This window comes from Microcebus murinus, chromosome 5 (genome assembly GCF_040939455.1).
Source record: "Microcebus murinus isolate Inina chromosome 5, M.murinus_Inina_mat1.0, whole genome shotgun sequence".
In the NCBI taxonomy this organism is placed as follows: domain Eukaryota; kingdom Metazoa; phylum Chordata; class Mammalia; order Primates; family Cheirogaleidae; genus Microcebus; species Microcebus murinus.
The window spans coordinates 113,988,155-113,996,155 of record NC_134108.1 but is presented as its reverse complement, the minus strand read 5'-3'; the positions used below and the strand labels follow the sequence as shown (position 1 = coordinate 113,996,155).

The following is an 8,001-nucleotide window of genomic DNA, read 5'->3' as shown; positions in this document are numbered from 1 at the left end:
CCTCTCGTGGTTCTCCTGGCCAGAGCTGGAACCCGTTCCAGTAAGCCAGGTAGCCCAAGAATGGACACACGAGCACCACGTGCTCGCGCTCACCAGCAAATGGGTACGAACCGACGGACACCCAAGTGGACACAGAGGAATCACCTTCATCGGGTGGGTGTCGGGCGGGTGGGGGGAGGGGATGGGCATACACCTCCATTAGGAATGGGGTGGGTGCGCACCGACTGGGGGATGGGCGCACTTGAGGCTCTGACCCGAGGGGGGAGGCTGGGAGAGGGCAACGTACCCGACCTTAACATTGGTACCCCCACAATACGCTGGAACAACATCAGAGGTTAATGAATAAGAACACAGGGGGGAGGGGGGCACGGGCAACACATGTCACCTTAATACTTGGACTCCCATCATCTGCTTGAAAAGAGAGAGAAAAGAAAATGCAATCATAGAGATAAGAGACACTTTTTAAACATAATGAATCCGAAGAGAAAAGTAAAAGGAGGCCTGTGGGGCAGGTCTGGGTGTGACTCCGGATCCCCCAACATCAGGTGCCACCACCAAAGATTCCTACGTGTAGCCCATAGAACCCCAAAAGCAACGGGACGAGTTCTGGTCACATACTCCCTCAAAATGACATCCTGGCCTTCTTCTGGAACTCCCTCCCCTCTCAGACTCTCAAGGTTTCCTCCAGCGTGTCGGTTCCCACGGAGCAGACCTTTGGTCTGAGACCTGACAGTCCAGAAGCCACGCATGCTGCCGCGTGACGGCGGTGTCGCGGCTTGGGACAAGAGGAGGCCCCACGGTGCGGGCTGGGGCGCCAGGCACCGCGGCGGGCGCTGAGGGTGGGGGTGACCCCCGCCCCGGGCCGCCGCCTCGCTCCCAGAGAGGGGACAGAACAAGAGGCAAAACAAAAAAAAAAAAAAAAAAAAAAAGAAGCCTACGGCACCCGGTATTCCCAGGCGGTCTCCCATCCAAGTACTAACCAGGCCCGACCCTGCTTAGCTTCCGAGACCAGACGAGATCGGGCGCGTTCAGGGTGGTGTGGCCCTAGACGGCGGAGGGCGCCCCTGCCCCGCTCAAGAAGCCGAGCCTCTCTGCGCTTTCCCGCCGCCTCCTCCCGCCCCAGGCCCCGCGCCGGCGCTGACCCGCACCGGGCGGGCCTGTTGAGTTCACCGGCCGGGTCCGGCGGGCTCCGAGGGACGGGGGTGACAGGCGGGGTGGGGCGGGGCGGGCAGGGAGCGGCGGGCCGGGGTGGGGGGCTGTCTCTCTATACACACACACACACACACACACACACTCACACTCACACTCACTCACTCACACTCACACAAGATGCGCCTCCACGGCTGGACTCGCCAAGGTGGAGACCTTCCAGCCCCCTTCCTCTCCTCGCCTGGCCCACCCCCAGCTCGTGGCCGCCGCCGCCGCCGCCGCCGATTGGGCACGCGCGGGTCGCCCGCCCTTTGACCCCAGGCAGGGGCCGCCCTCCCCGACAACCCCTTTCAGCTGCGCCCCCCACCCTGTGGGTGGGCTGCCGCCTATTCCCCCGGGCCCGGGCTGGGGCACAGCGCATGGGGGAGGGGAGCGAGTGTATGGGGCGTCTCTCTCTCTCTCTAGGGATGTGTCCCATGGGTGGGGTGGCGTGGTTAGTGGGGCGCTGAAGAAATCAGTCCCCTCCATCTCCTACCTCTGGAAAACGCCCAAGCCCTTGGAGAACTGCCGGCAACGCGACCGTGGGGGCCGGGACCCTCCTCTGTGTCCTCCTGTGGCCCAGTCCAAGGGGCCTGGGCCTGGCCGGGGCTGCATTGGACCCCGACCCCCCTGGCGTGTGGACTCGCTAAAAATCGGCGATTAGATATTGGATTCCAGCTTCATTGAGGTCATTTCACTAATGAGTGCACCGGAAAGAGTTTCCTAATCCATCTGTGAGGGTGGCAACTGAAAGAGAATTTTAAAGCTGACAGAATAGGCGAGGAAAGGCATAGGAGATTTCCACACCCAGTAAGGAAGCCTTTCCCGAAATGGAAGAAAGAAACGAGCAAACAGAGACACCGGTAGCCCGCCAGGATCAGAGTCTGCCCCCGAGAGAAAGTACCCTGACCAGGTTCACCCGTGGGTGGGTGGCGAGCTAGCGGCATTCAGAAGAGCGAGGCCCGCAGTCTGTGCAGAAGACACCTGCACTCGGGTGTGTGTGGCGGCACGATTCCCCAGCAGCTCCAGATGTTAAGCCAAGGAGAAGCCAGGGAGTTCCCAACGCCCCAGGTGTCCTCAGCCCACGACTGGCTGCTGGGGGAATGCGAAGCCCGGCTCCTTGTCTCAGAGCGGGACAACCAGGAGGTGTGACGTACACCCCGGGGTTCCCAGGAGGATCAGGCTGAAGCTGGGACTTGGCCTGAAAGTGTCCCCTCGCACGGCCACCCCCTTCCCCTTCCTGCTCCTCTACTCCTGGTGCCCCTCCATCCAGGGGCCAGACCTTAAAGAGTCACCCGCAAGAGAATCCTGGTCCCAAAGGAGCCTTCTGGGGGACCCGTGCTGAGAGAGGTTGTGGGCATGGCCCGCTGGGGCTCTGCCCGACCCAGGGCTGAGAGATGCAACCTCCCAGCTCTGGGTCCCTGCAGGGGAAGCGTTGGCAAGCACAGGGCCAGTCCTCCAAAGGCCCAGGTGCAGGGAGCCCAGGCCAAGCAGCCTGTGGAAGAAGCCACATGCTGTGCCACCCCGGGGAACACGACTGCAGGCCACGGCCCTTCCCACCTCCTCCTCCTCCTCCTCCTCCTCCTCCATCTCCTCCTCCTCCCACCCCGCCCCCGCCCCCGCCCCCACATGGCACAGGGCCCAGAGACACCTCAGACACTTGCTACCCAAAGTGCAAAGGGCATCAGTTGCTCCTCCAAACCCCCCCCAGCCCAGCAGACCGCATTGTCCAGCCAGCCCCCGGGCCTCCCTGGGGTGCCCAGCACAAAAGTGCAGACACCCACCGGACCCTCCATCTCAGTTTTCGGATGTTTTTGCCACTCTAAGGACCCGCAGGCCAGCTGGGCCTTCTGGCAGGACAGAGAGCCCCGGAATCCGACGTGGAGAGCTGGGTGTACGTCCCCATGAGGAGGCGGTCCCCACCTCCGCGGCTATCCCCTTGCGGGGAGCGGCAGCCGCGGGGCCTCAGAGAAGACACCAGGCTGGGCCCCCACGGCACAGCGGGAGCACGTCCCCCGCAGGCCACTTAGCCACGGCGGCCAGCCGGCGGACGGTTGGGTTGCGCGAGACGCTGCGGCCGCCCTGCTACCGGGTTCCTGGGAGGGCGTCCTGGAACCAGCGTCCACACCAAGCCCTTGGAAGGCCCAGGCGACGGAGGAGCCCCGTCAGGCAGGGGCCGAGGACGGTGACGGCCCGGGCGGGGAGGAGCGTGTCAGGCAGGGGCAGAGGACGGTGACAGGTGACGGCCCGGGCGGGGAGGAGCGTGTCAGGCAGGGGCAGAGGACGGTGACGGTGACAGGTGACAGGCCGGGCGGGAAGGAGTCAGTCAGGCAGGGGCCGTGGAGGAGACGGGCTGGGTAAGGGTTAGGGTTAGAGTCAGGGCACAAGTCACAATCGCAAAGACCTGGAAGCCACCCGAGTGCCCATCGACCCACGAGTGGGTAAATAAAATGTGGCGCGTGGACACCACGGAGTGCTATTCGGCTATGAGGAGCAGCGGTGAGGGGGCACCTCTCGTGGTTCTCCTGGCCAGAGCTGGAACCCGTTCCAGTAAGCCAAGTATCCCAAGAATGGACACACGAGCACCACGTGCTCGCGCTCACCAGCAAATGGGTACGAACCGATGGACACCTAAGTGGACACAGAGGAATCACCTTCTTCGGGTGGGTGTCGGGCGGGTGGGGGGAGGGGATGGGCGTACACATCCATTAGGAATGGGGTGGGTGCGCACCGACTGGGGGATGGGCGCACTTGAAGCTCTGACCCGAGGGGGGAGGCTGGGAGAGGGCAACGCACCCGACCTTAACATTGGTGCCCCCACAATATGCTGGAGCAACATGAGAGGTAAATGAATAAGAACACGGGGGGGGAGGGGGGCACGGGCAACACATGTCACCTTAAAACTTGGACTCCCATCATCTGCTTGAAAAGAGAGAGAAAAGAAAATGCAATAATAGAGATAAGAGACACTTTTTAAAAATAATGAATCCGGCCGGGCGCTGTGGCTCACGCCTGTAATCCTAGCTCTTGGGAGGCCGAGGCGGGCGGATTGCTCAAGGTCAGGAGTTCAAAACCAGCCTGAGCAAGAGCGAGACCCCGTCTCTACTATAAATAGAAAGAAATTAATTGGCCAACTGATATATATATAAAAAATTAGCGGGGCATGGTGGCGCATGCCTGCAGTCCCAGCTACCCTGGAGGCTGAGGCAGAAGGATCACTCGAGCCCAGGAGTTTGAAGTTGCTGTGAGCTAGGCTGACGCCACGGCACTCAGTCTAGCCTGGGCAACAAACCGAGACTCTGTCTCAAAAAAAAAAAAAAAAAAATGAATCCGTAGAGAAAAGTAAAAGGAGGCCTGTGGAGCAGGTCTGGGTGTGACTCCGGATCCCCGAACATCAGGTGCCACCACCAAAGATTCCTACGTGTAGCCCATAGAACCCCAAAAGCAACGGGACGAGTTCTGGTCACATACTCCCTCAAAATGACATCCAGGCCTTCTTCTGGAACTCCCTCCCCTCTCAGACTCTCAAGGTTTCCTCCGGCGTGTCGGCTCCCACAGAGCAGACCTTTGGTCTGAGACCTGACTGTCCAGAAGCCACGCATGCTGCCGCGTGGCGGCGGTGTCACGGCTCGGGACAAGAGGAGGCCCCACGGTGCGGGCTGGGGCGCCAGGCACCGCGGCGGGCGCTGAGGGTGGGGGTCACCCCCACCCCGGGCCGCCCCCGCACTCCCAGAAACGCCACAGAACCAGAGGCAAAAAAAAAAAAAAAAGAAGAAGAAGCCTATGGCACCCGGTATTCCCGGGCGGTCTCCCATCCAAGTTCTAACCAGGCCCGACCCTGCTTAGCTTCCGAGACCAGACGGGATCGGGCGCGTTCGGGGTGGTGTGGTCGTGGACGGCGGAGGGCGCCCCTGCCCCGCTCAAGAAGCCGAGCCTCTCTGCGCTTCCCCGCCGCCTCCTCCCGCCACAGGCCCCGCGCCGGGCCGGGCCTGTTGAGTTCGCCGGCCGGGTCCCGTGGGCTCCGAGGGACGGGGTGACAGGCGGGGCGGGCAGGGAGCGGCGGGCCGGGGTTGGGGGCTGTCTCTCTATACACACACACTCACACTCACACTCACTCACTCACTCACACTCACACAAGATGCGCCTCCACGGCTGGACCCGCCAAGGTGGAGACCTTCCAGCCCCCCTCCTCTCCTCGCCTGGCCTCCTTCACCTCCCCGCCCCCCACCCCCAGCGCGCCTCCGGGGCCGCTGACTGCGCACGGGAGGGGGCGCTCGCCCTTTGACCCCAGCCAGGGGCCGCCCTCCCCCACAACCCCTTTCAGCTGTGCCCCCCACCCTGTGGCCCGGCGGCCGCCTATTCCCCCGGGCCAGGGCTGGGGCACAGCGCACGGGGGAGGGGAGCCAGTGTATGGGGCGTCTCTCTCTCTGGGGATGTGTCCCATGGGTGGGGTGGGGTGGCGTGGTTTGTGGGGCGCTGAAGAAATCAGTCCCCTCCATCTCCTCCCTCTGGAAAACACCCAAGCCCTTGGAGAACTGCCCGCACCGCTACCGTGGGGGCCGGGACCCTCCTCTGTGTCCTCCTGTGGCCCAGTCCAAGGGGCCTGGGCCTGGCCGGGGCTGCATTGGACCCCAACCACCCTGGCGTGTGGACTCGCTAAAAATCGGCGATTAGATATTGGATTCCAGCGTCATTGAGGTCATTTCACTAATGAGTGCACCGCAAAGAGTTTCCTAATCCATCTGTGAGGGTGGCAACCGAAAGAGAATTTTAGAGCTGACAGAATAGGCGAGGAAAGGCATAGGAGATTTCCACACCCAGTAAGGAAGCCTTTTCCGAAATGGAAGAAAGAAAGGAGCAAACAGAGACACCGGTAGCCCCCCGCCCGGATGAGAGTCTGCCCCCGAGAGAAAGTACCCTGACCAGGTTCTCCCGTGGGTGGGTGGCGAGCTAGCGGCATTCAGAAGAGCGAGGCCCGCAGTCTGTGCAGAAGACACCTGCACTCGGGTGTGTGTGGCGGCACAATTCACAAGCAGCTCCAGATGTTAATCCAAGGAGAAGCCAGGGAGTTCCCAACGCCCCAGGTGTCCTCAGCCCACGACTGGCTGCTGTGGGAATGCGAAGCCCGGCTCCTTGTCTCAGAGCGGGGCAACCAGGAGGTGTGATGTCCACCCCGGGGTTCCCAGGAGGATCAGGCTGAAGCTGGGACTTGGCCTGAAAGTGTCCCCTCGCATGGCCACCCCCTTCCCCTTCCTGCTCCTCTACTCCTGGTGCCCCTCCATCCAGGGGCCAGACCTTAAAGAGTCACCCGCAAGAGAATCCTGGTCCCAAAGGAGCCTTCTGGGGGACCCGTGCTGAGAGAGGTTGTGGGCATGGCCCGCTGGGGCTCTGCCCGACCCAGGGCTGAGAGATGCAACCTCCCAGCTCTGGGTCCCTGCAGGAAGTGTTGGCAAGCACAGGGCCAGTCCTCCAAAGGCCCAGGTGCAGGGAGCCCAGGCCAAGCAGCCTGTGGAAGAAGCCACATGCTGTGCCACCCCGGGGAACACGACTGCAGGCCATGGCCCTTCCCACCTCCTCCTCCTCCTCCTCCTCCTCCTCCTCCTCCTCCCACCCCGCCCCCGCCCCCGCCCCCACATGGCACAGGGCCCAGAGACACCTCAGACACTTGCTACCCAAAGTGCAAAGGGCATCAGTTGCTCCTCCAAACCCCCCCCAGCCCAGCAGACCGCATTGTCCAGCCAGCCCCCGGGCCTCCCTGGGGTGCCCAGCACAAAAGTGCAGACACCCACCGGACCCTCCATCTCAGTTTTCGGATGTTTTTGCCACTCTAAGGACCCGCAGGCCAGCTGGGCCTTCTGGCAGGACAGAGAGCCCCGGAATCCGACGTGGAGAGCTGGGTGTACGTCCCCATGAGGAGGCGGTCCCCACCTCCGCGGCTATCCCCTTGCGGGGAGCGGCAGCCGCGGGGCCTCAGAGAAGACACCAGGCTGGGCCCCCACGGCACAGCGGGAGCACGTCCCCCGCAGGCCACTTAGCCACGGCGGCCAGCCGGCGGACGGTTGGGTTGCGCGAGACGCTGCGGCCGCCCTGCTACCGGGTTCCTGGGAGGGCGTCCTGGAACCAGCGTCCACACCAAGCCCTTGGAAGGCCCAGGCGACGGAGGAGCCCCGTCAGGCAGGGGCCGAGGACGGTGACGGCCCGGGCGGGGAGGAGCGTGTCAGGCAGGGGCAGAGGACGGTGACAGGTGACGGCCCGGGCGGGGAGGAGCGTGTCAGGCAGGGGCAGAGGACGGTGACAGGTGACAGGCCGGGCGGGAAGGAGTCAGTCAGGCAGGGGCCGTGGAGGAGACGGGCTGGGTAAGGGTTAGGGTTAGAGTCAGGGCACAAGTCACAATCGCAAAGACCTGGAAGCCACCCGAGTGCCCATCGACCCACGAGTGGGTAAATAAAATGTGGCGCGTGGACACCACGGAGTGCTATTCGGCTATGAGGAGCAGCGGTGAGGGGGCACCTCTCGTGGTTCTCCTGGCCAGAGCTGGAACCCGTTCCAGTAAGCCAAGTATCCCAAGAATGGACACACGAGCACCACGTGCTCGCGCTCACCAGCAAATGGGTACGAACCGATGGACACCTAAGTGGACACAGAGGAATCACCTTCTTCGGGTGGGTGTCGGGCGGGTGGGGGGAGGGGATGGGCATACACATCCATTAGGAATGGGGTGGGTGCGCACCGACTGGGGGATGGGCGCACTTGAAGCTCTGACCCGAGGGGGGAGGCTGGGAGAGGGCAACGCACCCGACCTTAACATTGGTG

The 8,001-nt window shown here is 63.1% G+C and overlaps 1 non-coding gene and 1 pseudogene across 1 annotated transcript; both read right to left on the bottom strand.

Moving 5' to 3' along the window:
• Positions 1–931: 931 nt before the first annotated feature.
• On the bottom strand, positions 932–1,050 carry LOC142871321 (5S ribosomal RNA). The gene has a single exon (XR_012919571.1). It is a non-coding gene; the product is annotated as a 5S ribosomal RNA (ribosomal RNA).
• Positions 1,051–4,966: 3,916 nt separating this feature from the next.
• On the bottom strand, positions 4,967–5,085 carry LOC142871128 (uncharacterized; annotated as a pseudogene).
• Positions 5,086–8,001: the final 2,916 nt, after the last annotated feature.